The 19,105-nt window shown below is 42.6% G+C and overlaps 1 protein-coding gene across 1 annotated transcript in view; it reads left to right on the forward strand.

The window, feature by feature from the left end:
- GPC5 (glypican 5) overlaps positions 1 to 19,105 on the forward strand; it is a gene marked incomplete at its 5' end in the record, with an annotated part of 1,121,527 nt that overhangs the window by 54,076 nt on the left and 1,048,346 nt on the right. The gene's annotated exons all lie outside the window — the stretch shown is intronic.

Consider the following 19,105-nt stretch of genomic DNA (forward strand, 5'->3'; position numbering starts at 1 on the left):
CCTGCCTCAATTACAGTTTTGGGTTTCCCATCTAGGATGTATCTTTCTATTTCCTCAGGAACACCCTCTAAGAATTGTTCCATTTGCATTAGGAAGGGCAAATTTACTGGAGATTCAACACTTGCTCCTGATATCCAGGCATCCCAATGTTTCACAATGTGGTAGCATGTCGGGTAAATGACATGTCTGGTTTCCACCTTAGGGCTCGGAACCTCCGACGAGACTGCTCGGGTGTTATCCCCATTCTGACTCTCGCCTTGGATTTAAACAGTTCATACTTGTTCATGTGTTCTTTAGGCATTTCAGCTGCCACCTCAGCTAAGGGTCCACTGAGCTGCGGCCTCAGCTCTACCATGTATTGGTCAGTAGAGATGTTGTACCCAAGGCAGGCCCTTTCGAAGTTTTCTAAGAAGGCCTCAGTATCATCACCTGCCTTGTAGGTGGGGAACTTTCTGGGATGGGAAGTGGTACCTGGAGAAGGATTGCTAGGGTTTGTTGGTATATTCTGCTGGGCCTTTATCCTCTCCATCTCCTCCACATGCTTCCTCTCTTTTTCCTTCTCCTCCTCCACATGCTTCCTCTCTTTTTCCTTCTCCTCCTCCACATGCTTCCTTGCCTCCATTTCCCTCTTGTGGGCAGCCTCCTGTACCTCCTTCTCCAGCCGCATGAGTTCTATCTGTCTTTCATGTTCCCTTTGTTTTTCCTCAGCCTGAAATTTGGCTAATTCCAGCTGTAGTAGAGCTGAGGATTTGGTCATTCTAACCTCTCTGTTTTTAACTAACTTTACACCCGAGGTTTAGAAATAAACAAACAAAACTTGGCTGTAAAATTTTGCTGTGCTGCAATAGAATACCTATTCTCTGATAGTGATTGTCAGCCTACAGAAAAAGACAATTCCCTTGTCTCTGCTCTGGGCCCAAATTAAAGCAAAAAACCTCCAACTACTTGGAAACCTGCTTACCCAGCCCAAAGAAAAAGCAAATGGGTAGAACACACACCCCCTATTTACTTTTAGGAAGAAAAGAAAAAAAAAAACCTCTGGGTTGGAAGACTGTGAATTTCCCTGCAGGAGTTAAGTACCCTGCCTCCAGGCAAAGAAAACCTGCAATTCACAAGATAATCCCCTTTTGTCTCTGCTTGGCCACAAAGCAGAGAGAAACCAAGCTGCTTTCAGTTTCAAAGCTGCTTTCTGGACTTCCTAAAAATTCCTTTTTAAAATCTGTATTTCTAGTTCAAAAAATCTCAACTGGATCTCAAAATGATTTCAGGTTAATCCCACCACTGTGCCACCATGTCAAGGTTCGTCCCCCACTCTGAACTCTAGGGTACAGATGTGGGGACCTGCATGAAAAACCTCCTAAGCTTATCTTTACCAGCTTAGGTCAAAACTTCCCCAAGGTACAAAATATTCCCCCCCGTTGTCCTTGGACTGGCCGCCACCACCACCAAACTAATACTGGTTACTGGGGAAGAGCTGTTTGGACGCGTCTTTCCCCCCAAAATACTTCCCAAAACCTTGCACCCCACTTCCTGGACAAGGTTTGGTAAAAAGCCTCACCAATTTGCCTAGGTGACTACAGACCCAAACCCTTGGATCTGAGAACAATGAAAAAGCATTCAGTGTTTTACAAGAAGACTTTTAATAAAAAATAGAAGTAAATAGAACTAAAGAAATCCCCCCTGTAAAATCAGGATGGTAGATATCTTACAGGGTAATTAGATTCAAAAACATAGAGAACCCCTCTAGGCAAAACCTTAAGTTACAAAAAAGATACACAGACAGAAATAGTTATTCTATTCAGCACAATTCTTTTCTCAGCCATTTAAAGAAATCATAATCTAACACATACCTAGCTAGATTACTTACTAAAAGTTCTAAGACTCCATTCCTGGTCTATCCCCTGCAGAAACCAGCATACAGACAGAGACAGACCCTTTGTTTCTCTCCCTCCTCCCAGCTTTTGAAAGTATCTTGTCTCCTCATTGGTCATTTTGGTCAGGTGCCGGCGAGGTTACCTTTAGCTTCTTAACCCTTTACAGGTGAGAGGAGCTTTCCCCTGGCCAGGAGGGATTTCAAAGGGGTTTACCCTTCCCTTTATATTTTTGACACCTACAAATGCTACAAAAATGTTCATTTAATCAGGATAAAATAAAATTAAAATAGGGATAGTAAGATAGTGCTATACTATGATAACATGGCACTGATATGACTCCTCTGATCTGGCTCCAGACTTCCATACTGCATCCACTTTTATAATCATAGATTCCAGTTTTGCAAACACCTGAGTATGTGCCTAATGTTATGCACATAAGCAATCCCATTGAAGTCAATGTGGGATTGTGGTCATAGAACATGGAGCTGCTAAAGCTGAATGTCATGACTTGGGGAAAACAAAGATAAGTAACAATGTGTGAAATTCATAATAACATGCAACAACATAGATTTCAAGTATTCTGTTACAGACATAAACAGGCTTATTTTTGCCCTAAATATTGCCCAAGTTAAACATTTGCGAGCCAGTCATATTTTCCAGCTCTAATGGAATTATATACTGCATTTTCAAGAGACAAGAGAACAGTTTGAGAAAGAAGTCTTGTTTCTATGCAAAATTGGACTTGAAATTGGCTGGTGCTTGTTGGGATTTTATTTTTCAGTGAAAACTATTTTCTTCTATCCAAAACACGCAAAAATCAACTTTTGTGTGTGGAAGTTTTCAGTTAAAAAGTAGTCATTTTGACAAAACTTCAAATGAAGAAAAATTTAGAGGATCTGTAATTGTATGAAATAAAATGTAAACATTGCACAAAACTCCTTTGAGCAAAAATAATGAATTTTCCACTACTATAATTGACTTTGTGTGTTGTTTAAAGTAAATAATTCAGAAGGAAGGAGGACTATATGTACTTAGTGGTGGTATAAAACAAAGAACAATGGGTGCAGAATAATAGAGGACAAATTCAGCTTGGAATTCTGGAAGTACCCTCTGATGGCAACCAGAAATGGTCAGCAAAGAGTCCACTTACCCTCCTTCTGTTCACATCTTTCCGGTTCACATGGAAAGTCACCAGCAGTACTGAATGAGACATAGTATTAAGGGCACATGATCAGTCCAGGTTGAATGGAAAGTTTGATATTTAAAACAAGGGCTAGCAGCAACTATTCCCCCAGGATTCATATCCCTTATGTCTTTTCCATGAATGAAGGGCTGTGAGGAAAGATGGGTCTTGTAGCATGACCAAAGTCAGCAAATCCGGGCTTTTGGAGAATTGTTGAAGGTAGTGACTTCCACAGTGATGATCCCATTGTTATTCCAATTGACCATTAGCTCAGTCACTATAGCAGATTCCAGTCTGATGTGCTCTTTACTTTCATCATCTTGAATTCTCTCAGTAAATCCAGGCTGTAGGGCCAGAATTTTCAAAAGAGGCCAATAACTTTTAGATACCTCAGGTTTATTTTTATTTCCCAATTTCAGCGATGTTAATCACACAGTTCCCAGTGACTTCTGAAAATCAGGTGCAATTGTCTCAAGTTGGGTATCCAAAAGTAATGGCTGCTTTTGAAAATTTGACCTTAGGAATCATACACTCTGCTCTTGGGCACAGAACAACATTTGGTGGTAGTGAAGCCAGGAAGAGGGCATTATATTTATGTGAGATTCTAAATTGTTCTGCCCTGTACATATTGTTAGTTTTGTTTGTTTGTTTTAATTTGCTTGGCAAATTAAGTCCAGTATCCACTAGAGAATTCAAAAGGGAAGAACAGTATATTTGTAATGTGAATGGTGTTAAGCCAGGTGTATATCATTAACACGTATTGTTTGAAACTTTCCCTTCTCATAAATTGAATTCTTCGTTTACTTGCTCACCCTATGTACTTTTCCTGCCATAATTATAAAATTTATCTTACAGGTCTGACTTTCTTTTGACTCTTTGTTTTATTCCTGTGATGCTTTGTGTTTAATAGTAAACTGGTTCTCATACAATAGAGCAAAATAAATAATACTAGAGGGAAAGCTGTTCTATTCCTGTGTGATAAGCAAAGAAGGCATGATTTTATAGCAGAATTTACATAGAGGCAATGTCTGTGACAGACATGGAGCTGATACATGTAATGTTATGAATTCTGCTGTGTAATAATTTTATGAACATTGTATGTTACCTGATTAGTGTCAGGGTTCCTTCCCCACTTTGAACTCTGGGCTACAGATGTGGGGACCCACATGAAAGACCCCCTAAGCTTATTTCTACCAGCTTAGGTTAAAAATTTCCCCAGACACAAAATTCCTCGTATCTGGGATTCAGTATGCTGCCACCACCAAGCGATTTAACAAAGAATCAGGGAAGAGACCACTTAGAGACATCTTCCCCCAAAATATCCCCCCATGCCTTACACCCCCTTTCCTGGGGAGGCTTGAGAATAACCAAGATGAACACAGACCAGACTTGGGTTTTTTAGGACACTAAAAGCTCCAATCAGATTCTCAAAAAAACAGAACATTATTAGAAGAAGAAAAAAAACCCAAAACTCTGTAAGATTAGAATGGAAGATAATCTCAGAGGCAGTCAGATTCAAAACATAGAAAATCCCTCTAGACAAAACTTTAAGTTACAAAAAGACACAAACAGGAATACACATTCCTCCAGCACAGCAGATTTCACAAGTCAAAAACAAAAGAAAATCTAACGCATATTCTAGCTAGATTACTTACTAACTCTATAGGAGTTGGATTGCTTGCTTTCTTGATCTGTCCCAGGCAGAGGTATTACACAGACAGACAGACAAAGCCTCTCCCCCACGCCCCTAGATCTGAAAGTATCTTGTCCCCTTATTGGTCATTTTGGTCAGGTGCCAGCCAGGTTACTTGAGCTTCTTAACCCTTTACAGGTAAGAGGATTATATAGCACTGTATCAGAGCTTCTTAACACTTTCCCTTTATATTTATGACAGTTAGTGTGGGGGAAATGTTGTATATTGGGGTTAATGGAATATTTATTATATGCGTATAATGCTTGGATTCAATGGGCTCAGTATGGGAAGGTGACACAATGGCTTTCCAGATTACACCCAAGCAAGCACTTGAAAGACAAAGGATTCCTTCTAAATTCTAGGCAGAAGTGATGCAGCTGTTTTATCAGGCTGGAATGCTAGTGATCAAAAGGATTATAAATGTTAAAAAAGTCTTGATCCCTGCATAGGTGGGTGAGTCACCTGGGGCTATCCAGAGGGTGACTGGTAGGTGAAGGTAATATCTTTTATTGGACCAACTTCTGTTGGTGAGAGAAACTGTAGTCAAATCCAATAGCAAAACTACAGAAGTTATGATATTAGAGAAAGTTTTCTATATTCTGACTACTCAAGAAAATGTCAGTAAATCTAAAACTGGTTCCAACACAAAACATGATATCTAATGTCTCTGGTCCAGTGGTGGGCAGCCTGCGGCCCGCGGGCACTGGGAGCTGCGGGCGGCTGTGCAAATGTAAACAAACTGTCATGCAGCCTACCAGCAGATTACCCTGATGGGCCCCATGCAGGCCACAGGTTGCCCACTGCTGCTCTGGTCTGACCAACAGAAGTTGATTCAATAAAAGATGTTACCTCACCCACCTTGTCTCCCTAATATCCTGGTATTGACAGATACAACTACACTGCATATCCAGAGAGTGTTAGTGAACTCTTACAAGGAGACACGCTGACAGAGAGAGGCTAGGCAGAAAAGTCTATAGGGAGCTAGTTCTACTAGGATCCCCACACAGGATAAGCACTTGATAATCTAGACGTGTGTAATGCTTTTAATATATATTTTCTCTGAAATGTTTTTGTTCTAAACAAACAATACTTTCCTTTAAGAGGCGGATTTGGTCACTGATTAGAGGCAATAGAACTTTAGGGTCTGAGCCTAAGTCAGACCCGCTGATGAAATAGTAGTTAGTACCCGGGAACTACAACCCAGAACCCGGTTGAAGATTCACACGATTCCAACCTGAGCCATGTGATGGCTTGAGGCCCAAGATGTGGGAGGAGGTTGCACTCAACAAGACCAGAAGGGATCAGTGGTGCAGTTCACTGGGTAACTGTGATAAGTCTTTCATTAGATACCATGTTTAGGGTGAGAACTAGTTTTACATTTGCTGACACTTTCTTGAATAGTCAGAATATAGAAAACTTTCTCAAATATAATAACTTATGGAGTTTTATTATTGGATTTAACTGCAGTTTCTCTAATGTTTCCAAACACACTTTCTTTCTAGTTTGGCTTTTCCATTAGCTTAAAATAGTACTATAAATCCAGTGCTCATTGTGTCCTCCACACACAAATCACCAAAGTCTTTCAAAATGTGGTGCACAGAGACATTGATTATGAATATATACTAGCTCAGAGGTGCTGACTTTCTAATGTGCCGGTGGGTGCTCGTCCCCACTCTACCCCTTCCCTCAAGGCCCCACCCCACCCTGCCTCTTCCCACCCCTGCTCCCACCCTACGTCTTCCTGCCCCATTCTGCCCCCTTCCCTGAGTGCACCCCGCCCTCACTTCTCCCCTTCCCCCCCTCAGCACCTACTGCATGCCATGGTACAGTTCATTGCGTTGGGTGGGAGCGCTTGGGGGAGGGGGAGGAGCTGATTGGGGGGGCTGCTGGTGGGTACTGAACACCCACCATTTTTTTCCATGGGTGCTCCAGCCTGGGAGCACACACACAGTCAGCACCTATGTACTAGCTTGCTCTGGTATCATATCACTGCTGTTCATGCTCCTCTCTATTAGCTCAACTGGAGGGGTAGACATGACTATATGGCATGATTGTAAAAGCCACCTTAGGATATTCTACCAAACCTTTCTATTTGACAAATCTTGCCCAGCATATCCAGAATGTCACTCACAGTATCAATACCCTCCTACTCCCTTTTTTAAAAAGAAATAATTTAAAAATACCCATCGCAAGCAGAGCTTCTATAACCCAAAAGAGAAGAGCCAAAGATAACATAGTGTTTACTAGGGACTTTGCTGTTGCCAATCTATTTTATGTGGGCTGCATTGAGACACCATAGTGATAGGAGGCAGTACAAACCCCTAAAATAGACAGATATTACAGTCACTTAAATACTGTCTCCACTCCTGCCAGCCCAATTTCTCGTAAATATTTTAAAATATTTGTAGTGATGACATTTTTTATTTTATTTGGTGTCTCCATTCATCTCTGTGTTTTTTCTTATCTTCATGATTGTTAGAAATGAGCATGAATAAAATAAAACCAGAGAGAAAACTGAAAAAAACCCAAAACAAATATAATCACTATAAACTTCAAAAAATATTTTTTAAAATTAGGATTAATTATTCTAATATCTCTCTCTCTCTCTCTCTCTCTCCTTACTGCTAGTGCTAGTTAGGACTCTTTTGTGGTGAGAGCCAACAAGAAAGACCTTGACCTTGCTGTGTGAAGCCCCATTGATTTCATTGGACCTCTGCATAGGTAAACAGCTGCCTCTGTATGGATCATGGAGCAGGACTGGGATCTGAATTGAGGCTGGATTAGACATAAGGAAGTCATTACGTGCTCAACAACAAGACCTTCCAAAGCACTAGTAACATAGTTCAGTGATTATGGACTCAGGCTTTCCACTGTAATTCTTCTTGAGCTGAGACTGCTTTATCTCATTTCTTAAATTGATCTGACTGAAAGGGGACATGGCCTTGCAGCTGTAGGCTGTCCTAAAATGTTTTTAGAACCTAACATAAAAGCACACTTTTCCTTAGTATTTTTGGAGCTCTTTAAAGTGTATGCATTAACAGGTCTCTTTAGTCAATGAGAATTCCAGTCAAAACTAAACTGATCACACAGAATAGCTAATGGAGTGTTTAACTAAATTTTCAGAAGGAAGCTTTGCTGCCAATGCAAAGGTTAAGTACCTGGTTTGCTTTCCAAACTTCTTACTAAGCTGTTACTCACCAAGAAAGCATTGTGGGAAACTGTCCTCCTCTCACAAGTGCCTTCCCTTCACACTTGTAGGTATATTAAAGTGAAAATTGAATTTTGATGGTATTTATTTTTGTTTAAAGTGTGTTCATGAAGAGCCAGTAAAGGTACTTTGCATTTAATAGCTTATAATTATGTTTTTGCTCTAATATTTCTTGTGGTTTGACAAAAATAAATGTCCTGAGAGCAGATTCTTAAAATGTTAAGAAAATATTTGCATTCAGTTTGTTTGCATATAATCACTTGAAAAATAGTATGAGGATAATCTACAAGTCAGCACATTTTCCTGCTATAGCTCTGAAATCTCCAAGCACAATAACTCAATAGGTCCTACATTATTATATTTTCTCCCATTAGAAAATGCAGGAGGAGATCTCAGAACATAGAGTGATTTTGTACAGGTTGCATGTGTCTCTTTTAAATATTCATAGATTCATAGGAAGGCTCAGTATTTTATCCAGTGCTTAAGTTGGTACCGTGAAAACGTGTAGCCTCTGAAATGTATAGACTTTATTCTTTGACTGTAATACTGGATGCTTAGATTTTTTTTTTCTCTGACTGAGAGCATTTCATCCCAGTCAACTCATACTTTGAGACTTAGTGTTCTTCTGGTGATCTGCACGTGTTTTGTCAAGGTCAAAAACAACTAACTAGCCAGGGGTATAACTAGGGCCCTACCAAATTCGCGGCCATGAAAAACGCATCATGGACCATGAAATCTGGTCTCCTTCCATGAAATAGGGTCTTTGATGTGCTTTTACCCTATATTATACAGATTTCACAGGGGAGACCAGTGTTTCTCAAATTGGGGGTCCTGACCCAAAAGGGAGTTGTAAGGGGGTTGCAAGGTTATTTTAGGGGGGTCACGGTATTGCTACCCTTACTTCTGTGCTGCTGCCTTCAGAGCTGGGCGGCCGCAGAGTGGTGGCTGTTGGTTGGGCATCCAGCTCTGAAGGCAGTGCCCTCCCCCCGCCAGCAGCAGCACAGAAGTGGGGGTGACAATACCATACCATGCCACCCTTACTTCTGTGCTGCTGCCTTCAGAGCTGGGCAGCTGGAGAGTGGCAGCAGCTGACTGAGGGCCCAGTTCTGCAGACAGTAGCGCAGAAGTATGGGTGCCAATACCATACCATGCCATCCTTACTTCTGTGCTGCTGCTGGTCCAGCACTGCCTTCAGAGCTGGGACCCCGGCCAGCAGCTGCCGGTCTCCAGCTGCCCAAATCTGAAGGCAGCACCGCCACCAGCAGCAGCGCAGAAGTAAGGGTAGCAGTACTGCAATCCCAACTACAGTACACCTTGCGGACCCCCTGACAAATCCTTTTTGGATCAGGACAACAACACCATGAAATTTTAGGTTTAAATAGCTGAAATCATGAAATTTATGATTTTAAAAATCCTATGACCGTGAAATTGACCAAAATGGACCGTGAATTTGGTAGGGCCCTAGGTATAATTTCTGCTCAGATCTCAGGGAGTCCCACCAAATAACTTCCTGCTTTAGGAGGAGAAGCCAAAGTCTGTCCCCAAGTCTTGAAAACTGACTATTGCTTATTTAGGCCTCAATCTAGCAAAGCTTTTAAGCATGCACATCACTTTAAGCACAGAAGTAGTCCAAGACAGTGAAACTTGCTTAAAGCAATGCATGTGTAAGCGGGGGAATAGTCCCGCTATTGTGGGAAACTTTCCTGGCTTCTGTACTACCCTGGTGAAGTGGGCTAGCGAAAGGATCTGAGTCCTCGCTCCCACTTCCTTTACCCAGTGGCCTCCCTGCCCTTGAGGACTCCCTTTCCACTCTCCTGTCTGGCAGAGTCCTCGTTACCTCAACAAGGCTTTCTCCTTAGCTCGGCCTCCTCTGTCTGACCTAGGCAAATCCAGCTCACACGGATGACGGGGCATCCCTGGCCTCCTGACTCTCTGATTAGCCTGCCCGCCTTGTCATTGAGGCTGACCTGGAGCATTGGCCTCTCCCCATTGTTCCTGGGGACTATCAGTCTCAGGGTCCTGGTTTCCCATAGACCCTTCCCCTTTTAGTACTGGGAGCTAGCCAACCAAAACACCCCCACTGACTGTTAGTAAGGGGGCAACAGTCCCCTTACATATGTTTTAAGGCTTTAATATATTGGGGCTTTAACTAAGGAATATATATAATTGTATTATGAGTAAACTGCTCTTGGAGCAGGTCAGGGCTGTCAATTTATTCATCTAAGAAAGCTGAGATATTTGTTGATATTTCTAAGGATGGGTTGCTTTATATGGTTGCAAAATGCTACAGAAAGCTGTATTTAATAGGAAGGAAAAGGAGATAAAGGACAAAAGGAGTTGGTCAATGCCCCATGTGGTAGGGAGGAAGAAAGGATGGCCCACTGTTTAGGGCACTAGCCTGGAATTTAGGAAACCCAGATTCAGTTCCCTGCTCTTCCACAGACTTTGTGTTTGACCTTGAGCAGGGTAATTACTCTCTTTGTGCTTCCGTTTCCCATCTATAATATGGGGATAGTAGTACATCCTTACTACACATGGGTGTTATGAGAATAAATAAAAAGAGTCAATTTACATTCAGTGAAGGAGAGAACTTGATGTGTTTTGCTGTTTCAAATGCTTTATGTGACTAACTTTAAAATGACTCTAATTTAAATGATGAAGTCATTTACCCATATTATAAATTAAAGATTTTGTAATAAAATGAAAGTAGGTTTAAAAAACAGCATGTACAGTAATTGCATAATGCCATATGGGTTAATTTGCATATTTATTGCACATGAAACTTTGTTTTATTGATTAAATATATACACTTTTATCAAGACAACAGACAGCAATGGTTTCAAAGAAATTATTATTTATGTTATCAATAATTCCTAAAATAAAACCTAAATAGTGGATTATGGTAAAATTTCTGAAATACACTCTAAAATTTCTGCTGAAGTACTTTTAAGGTGCATTAAAGCTGCTTTGTGGTTGAAACAAGATTTGACTGCTATGTAATTTAAAAATTTCTTGCAGCATTTAATGTCCCATTTGCACCCTAGGAGAACATAAAACCTTAAAATTAAACACATACTTCAAATTAAAGATAATTTCTGGTTTAAATAAAGATAAAATACATATCCAGATTTAGGTGTGCTGAAGTCATTGCAGATTAGAGCCTCTGTTTGCCCACTCTAGCCTTAATTTATACCATTGAGTTTGTTTTACATAGTTTGTCACACTACAGCTGTCATGTGGGGAAATGTGAGTCACAGACTCATTTAAAACCAGGGACAGGAAGGAAGGACAGACATAAATCAAAAATCAGTGTGCCCCCCAGTTCCTTCTCTATAGCCTTTGGTCTGGAATGAAATCTGCAGCAGAGCCGGCTTCTCCCTTTTTCTCCGTAGATAGGGCCTTATCTGTCAGTTTTAGTGTACTTTTAGTACTTTATTCTTCTTCTTTCCTCTCTCTCTCTCTCTCTCTCTCTCTCTCTCTCTGTCTCTCTAGTTTGTTTTTGCTATACCCTACACATTACTTCATAGCTTAAGTTTTCGTTTCCCTACTTCCTGACCTTCCCAATAAGGTAGCTTTTCCCCTCACTCTTATGCCTGGATCTCCTGGGTTTAAGAGGTGCTTCTCTTGCCGGGTCACCTTCTCAGTAATGGACGGACACCCAGAGTATATTCGCTATCTCAGAGAGGGACAAGTCCTACAAAAGTGTTCCCACTGCCATGACTTGACTGCCAGGGCTAGAAAAGACCGGGACATTTGGTTACAACTTCTCCTTATGGACAAATCACTGCATCCAGTATCGGACCCACGCCTGGACTCTCCAGCTGTGCGGCTTTCACACTCTGCTAGGTCGTTCGCTGATCCTCATTCCCTGTGGCCCTTTAAGAGAAAGCCATCTCTTTCCCATTCTGATGAGAAGAAATGGGCTCCCTCATCACTCTCTGAGGCACCGCCTGCCAGAATACATTCTCCTGTGAGGTCAGTCATCTCAACATCCTCGGACAGGGGACGTAGATCCAGGGCCCGTCCAAGTATCTCCAGTACTGGAACAAAACAATGATCTAAAGATCCTAACTGGGCAGACCTACAGTCCTCTGCACCATGTCTCAGCTCTAGAGACTGAGACAGACCAACTTCAGGTGTTATGGCGCTGACAAAACCATCGGCATCGGTATCCTTTTCAGCACCGACGAAGCCGCTGGCTCTGAACCAGTCCTCGGCACCAAGCAAGTTTTCAGCTCCACCTGCTGGCTGCTCAGGTAAATGCCTCTCTCCCTCCGCACTGATTCATGCACCGGTGCTGATGATGTTCCTCCCTCCTCCCCAGAAATTCAGATATCCTAAAGATCTACTTGTATCTGATGTGCCATGAGTCACCACTGCTCAAACACGAACTCCCCGCACTTCCACCCTCCTCTCCAAACTCACAACATTCTTCCCTTTTCCCTTCAAGGACAGCATTCCCTCTTCCTCAGCGACAAGGAGGAAGAAGAGGAGGAGTGCTCCATCATGCCCTCTTCCTCGAGACAGGCACAAATGACTTCCTCTACATGTTCTCACTACTCACAATCCACACCTGGACCAGAACCCTGGTATGGACCACCATGGATGCAACTCCACGTTCCACTCCCTCCACATAGGCAATACTGGGACCTCTGGGCCATGTACAGAGCACAGTTCAGGATGCCTCCCATGGAGCAAAGCTGAACACCTATACCTTCTCCACTGATCTCTCTCCCACCAGAGACTGAACCTTCCCTGGTAATGGATCAAGAGGAAAAAGAGGAGGAGGAAACTCTACCACCACTACATTTCTACTCTTCTTCCCCTGATGAGGCTATCATGCCTCCATCTCCTACTGCTGCTGATGACTTCAAACATTTTAAATAATTATTTTGCAAGATTGTAGACTCCCTTCAGATTCCTTTGGAGGAAATATAAGATCAGCAACATAAACTGCTTGATCTCCTGCACACATCCTCCTTCTCCAAAATAGTCCTCCCTATTAATGATGCTCTTCTCAATCCTGCTAAAGTGCTCTGGCAGACGCTGGTGTCCATCTCTCAGACCTGCAAATAGGTAGACAGAAATATTATATTCCTGCAAAGGATATGGAATTTCTTTTCTCTCATCCCATTCTAAACTCCTTTGTGGTTAATGCAGTGCAAGAAAAAATATGCCAATATCAACCTTGATCCACTCATCATGACGGAGACTGGAAATGATTGGATTTGTTTGGATGCAAGGTTTATTCATCCTCCATGCTCCAATTTTGCATATCTAATTACGGGGCTCTCTTGGCCAAGTACAACTACCTCAACTATTCTAAAATATAGGAACTTTGCGAAGACCTTCCTAAGAACAAAAAAACCCCAAAACACAACAACTCCAGGTGCTGATATCTGAGGGACACCTCTTGGCCCATATAACCTACAAGCCTCTTTAAACTTTGCGGGTACCGCTGCCTATTCCATCGCAACTGCCATAGTCAGGAGATGGGCATAATGGCTTCACGTCTCCAGCCTTGCTAAGGGGGTACAAACCACAGTGGAGGACCTACACAATCAACAACGTCCTCCTGGAACTAGAGCACATTCCACTGGCTTACTCTCCACCTCCATTGCTTTTCTCAGTAATGTCCCAATTGCTGATGTTTGCAAAGTGGCCACATGGGCATCAGCGGACACTTTTGCCCATCACTACGCCATTACTCATGTGTATGGTGTGTGTCCCTAAGGGTGCTCCGCTACCTGCCTTCCGCCCCTCTGCTTCAGAGCTCAAACAGAAGCCCTGTGGCGGAGAAGGGACTGGGGCAGTCGGATTGCACAGCGCTATATATACAGTCTTACTCACAGCATGACATGGGAGAGGCCCACACGTGCGGTCCAACAGGCATCGCTGATGAAGATTTCTGATCCCAGGCACAGGAGTGCTGCCACATCTGCAGTGGAGCACCCGTAGGGAAACACATCTTGAAGAACTTCAGTTACTGCACAGGATGAGTAATCTTCTCTTCTCCACCTAATCACTTGACTCTGGGAGCTGATGCTTAAAAAAGAACACCAATTATCATCAGACTCATGATAAAATCATGAGCATTTGAAACACTGAGTATGTTAGTAGACACTTCCTTTCATTGCTATCTTTCATGAAACTCATAGTAATAGTATCAAAACTTTCATTTTTTTACAGTAGTAATTTAGATATAGAAAAAAGGTCTTTGAGGTGCCAACTGCGACACTTTTTGGCATTACCCAAGATATCCAAGGTAAATCACTACCAACTGTTTACAGTGTGAGAGAGGCTTGTCTGTACCCATCAGTGGAAATCTTCCCAACTCTGCCAGCTGCTGAAAGCACAGGTAATCTGTGAGCCCCACTCTTTCTCTTTGCAGGCTAGCAAATTACAGACCCCTCTTCGTTACACTCGAGTGTCCAATCCCTTATCTTCTGGACACTGGCAATGTACAACAAAGCTGATGTCTCCCAGGAAGCAGTACACTTCAATTTGCCAACTTCATATCAGTTCAACACTGTCCTTAGCAAAGGCACTTAGGTGTGTCTATAGTATAATCAAAATAAAGATTATTTAATAAAGCTTCAGTTAAAGATTCATCTAAAAGTACGTTAAAATATTTGGAAACATAAGGTTACAGGTAAAAGAAAAATATAAAACACTATCTGTAGCCTATACTTCCTGTCTAATAAGGTATTTCCCACCCAATGGTGAGTCCTGACCAGCCTTGTCCAGTCCAAAGAACTGGGATCCACTTTTCTTAAGACACTCAGAATGTCATCTCCATATTTATGCCCTATTTCCTTCTTTACTACAATCTCAGACCTTTGTCTTTGTCAGTCCTCAATTTGGCATCCTCCCCATACTGTAAACACAGGGCTGGGCTGGGTTGATGGATCTTAAATGTTCTCAGTGTTGATTGAATCAGCTATTAGACCAGGGGTCTCAAACTCAAATGACCATGAGGACTAGTGCATTGGTCCCAGAGCCGCATCACTGACAAACCCCCATCGCTGCCCCTGCCCCCACTCCACCCCTTCCATGAGCCCCGCCCCACCCCTCCTGTTTCCACTCCTTCCCTGCTCCCATTCCAACCACTTCCCTGAAGTCCTCACCCCAACTCCGCCCTCTCCCTTCCCCCAGGGGTGCAGGAGGGGTGCGGGGTGTGGCAGGGGGCTCAGGGCAGGGAGTTGGGGTGCGGGGTGCAGGAGGGATTTGGGGTGCAGGCTCCGGGGTGGCAGTGGCATGCCCTGGGGCCTGCCCACCCAGGCCCCCGGCCCCTGTGATGCGCCGCTCTGCTCCGGGAAGCAGCTGGAACTATGTCCCTGCGGCCCAGGGGAGGGGGCTGGTGAGAGCACAGGGCTCCATGCGCTACCCTTGTCGCTCCTCCAAGTACCTCCCCTGAAGCTCCCATTGGCCACAGTTTCCCCTTCCCGGCCAATGGGAACTGTGGGGGGCAGTGCCTGGAAGCCATGACAACACACAGAGCTTTCTGCCCCCCCCTCACCCCCCGGCTCCATCCCTGGGCCGCAGGGATGTTGTGCCGGCCGCTTCAGGGAGCAGCGCGGGGCTGGCAGGGCCACGGGGGGCAATCCCGCGAGCCAGATCCGGCCCGCGGGCTGTAGTTTGCCCAACCCTGGCCTGGAGGTAGCCCGGGAGGGGGAGGGAGGGCACGTGGGCTGCTTGGCGGGCCGCTTGGTGTGCTGCAGGAAATAGCCCCGCGGGCCGCATGTTTGAGACCCCTGTGTTAGACCCACCCTTCCACAGGTGACAAGTTTCAGCTTCACCAGTTTTGTAAACCAATATTCTTTGTGTGATAGAACTCCAAAAATGTTTCCCGTACAAACATCTGACAATAACCAGGATAACCAGCTAATCTTTAGCTTTTGGTAGATGCCCCACTGGTGAAATATTGAGAAGATGCTCAAACACAGATGTAATATATCTGCAAGGACATGTTTGGGTATGCCCATATCACACCACTGAATGATAATTCTAACTCTATCAAAATAATTATGCAAGTTTGAGTGACTTTGAGTGCCTTAGACACATTGCTAATTAACCCATAATTGGAAAAACAGGAAATCTGAAAGTGGACTGCACATCTATCTCGGGCAATTTGAATATAGAATTTAATAATTGTTATCTAAAATCCTCAATAAATTTTCACTTTATCTTATGCTGTCAGCTATTGATGATTTGGCTAAACAACTAACCACAACCACAACAGATTAATGTTGAGCAGAATCAAAACCACTACAGAGAAAACTTTATTAAACAGAGAAATTATAAGACAACAGAAAGAACATCAATAACAACTATCAAGGAAAGCTAGACAAGTACAAGAGAGACATTATATTACAAAGTGAATCATGTGTATCGTTGGTCTAATCTTGCTTTCAGCAGGCTGCCACTTCCTGCAGCTCCCATTGGCCAGGAATGGCGAACTGCATCTGCTGGGAGGAGCGGGTGTCCGTGCAAATATAAAGAAACTGTCTGGCAGCTCGCCAGCGGATTACCCTGATGGGCCGCGTGCAGCCCGTGGGCCACAGGTTGCCCACGACTTCTGTAGAACAAACTCATTAATCTCTCTCTCTAAGTGGTCTCAGTGCTACTAAATGGGACAGAGCACCACACCCAGGAGGTGTGTGGGTTACATTCACACAGTGGCATTTACTGATAGTTACAGATTTCTGAATGTACAACTTCTGGGTTGTGAACTTGACAGGTCTTGCAGGGCTGAGCTTTTACAGGGTTATTCTTCCCTTGCATAGGGATATTTTAGGAAAGTCCAGGTGCTGTAGGAAGTGGTGTTGTGATTCATTTGCTGGCACCATTCTCTCTGAGCTAGTTTTGATCCACAGCCCCATTTATAATACTAGTATGTGACTCTAGACTCTGATTATCTGAAACCATATTCTGTATGGCCAGTTCATCCTCTTTGATATCACATTCATACACCAGCCATGTACAGCTGGGACTTCATCACCAATAATAAATATATCCACGAGCCCATATATGAAATGGGTTAAAAAAGGAAATAGGAGTTAACATGTCCATTGGCCCTCACAAATGAGTCATGTCCCTTCCTTGCAGTCTTTGGAGCAGCTAGAGCTGTAAATCAGGGACTAACTAGCCATAGATTCATAGAGATTAAGGTCTGAAGGGTCCATTAGATCATCTAGTCTGACCTGTATATCACAGGCAATAAAATTTCACAGAGTGACCCCTGTATTTGAACCCAATAACTTTGGTTTGACTAAAGCATGACTTGTTTTGGGCTAAAGCTTATGTTCCAAAAAGGGATCCAATCTTGATTTAAAGACATCAAGAGACGGAGAATCCACTACTTCCTTGGGAAGTATGTTCCAGTGGTTAATCACCCTCTCTGTTAAAAATGTGTGCCTTATTTCTAGTTTGAAGTTGTCTGCTTTTAGCTTTCAGGCATTGGTTCTTGTTATGCCTTTCTCCAATCCAATTGTTTAAAGAGCCCTTTAGTAATCAGATTTTCTCCCTGTGAAAGTACTTACACATTGTAATCAAGTCATCTCACAATCTTCTTTTTGATAAGGTAAAACAGATTGACCTCTTCAAGTGTCTCACTGAAAGATATTTTCTCCAGCCCTCAAATAACTTTTCTTCACACTCTCTGATTTTTGCAACATCTGCTTAAAAATATGGACACCAGAACTGCACGCAGTATTCCAATATCAGTCTCACCAGTGCTTATACAGAACTAAAATCACCTCTTTTTTCTACTCATTACTCCCCTGTTTATACATACAAGATTCATAGTAGCCTTTTTGCCAGAGCATTGTGTTGGGAACTCATGTCGAGTTACTTGTCTAGTATGAATCTTAAGACCATTTTGGAGGCACTGCTTTCCAGGACACAGTCCCCCATTCTGTAGGTATGGCCTGCATTCCTTGTTCCTAGGTATACAACTTCGCTTTTGGTTATAACATATTTGGTTTGAATGTGCCCAGCTTATTAAGTGACCTAGATCACTCTGTATTTTATCTCTTATTGCCCTGCCCTCATCGCTATTTACTATTCCACCAATCCTTGTGTCATCCATAAATTTTAGCAGCAGTGATTTTATATGTACTTCTAGGTTATTAATGAGAATGTTGAACAGCTTTTGGCTTCATACTAGTCCCTGTGGAATCCCATTAGAAATACACCCATTTGATCATGATTCTCCACTGACGACTACTTTTTGAGATCTGTCAGTGAACCAGTTCTTAATCCATTGAATGAGTGTTTTATTGAAATTGTATAGAGCTTTTTTTTAATCAAAATGTCATGTAGTGCTAAGTCAAAGTATATTACATCAATACAGTTACCTTTATCAACCAACGTTGATCTCAAAGAATAAAATCAGGATTGTTTGACAAGACTTGTTTTTCATAAAATCATGTTGACTGACATTAATTATATTCCTGTCCTTTAATTCTTTATCTGTTAAATCCCCTATCAGCTTTACCATTATTTTTCCTGGGATTGATGTCAGGTTAACTAGACTATACTTTCCCATGTCATCATATTTACCCTTTTTTGAATATTAACACAAAATTAACACTATTTCAGTCTTCTGGAATTTTCCTGATATTTTCCAGTTACAGGATGTTCATAGAAATTGGCTAACAGTCTGCCATTGAAGCTCAATGACCTTTGACACTTTGACCAACTCTTCAGCCTCCAGGGCCAATGACTTAATTAAAAACACCAAACATGATGGCACAAAGGGGGTAAAGGTTCTTCTGCTGATTCTTTTTTCCCATCTTTTTTTAAAGGACCAAAGATCAATGAGGATTTGATAGTAGAAACTGTCCTCATAATTTTTCTTGGAGTGCCAGCAGGAAGTTAAATGTGTACAACAGGAAACATTGCTTCTTGTATGTCTTCCACATTTCCGAGGATGACTTCCAAAGGCAAAAGCTCAGGTTTGACCCTGGATCCTGCCAGCCCTGGTAGTTCTAAACATTCAGTATAACTGCTGCTTGGAAACATTCCAGATAGGGGAAGGCTTTTCTACTTTCTACCAACCATGGAGAAATCCACTGACAATAAACTGTCCTTGAGACCACAAAAATAGTATATCATAGACCTGACAGACTCCAAGAAAACCATTT

The sequence above is a fragment of the Lepidochelys olivacea genome (genome assembly GCF_965140295.1).
Source record: "Lepidochelys olivacea isolate rLepOli2 genome assembly, chromosome: 1".
Taxonomy (NCBI): Eukaryota; Metazoa; Chordata; order Testudines; family Cheloniidae; genus Lepidochelys; species Lepidochelys olivacea.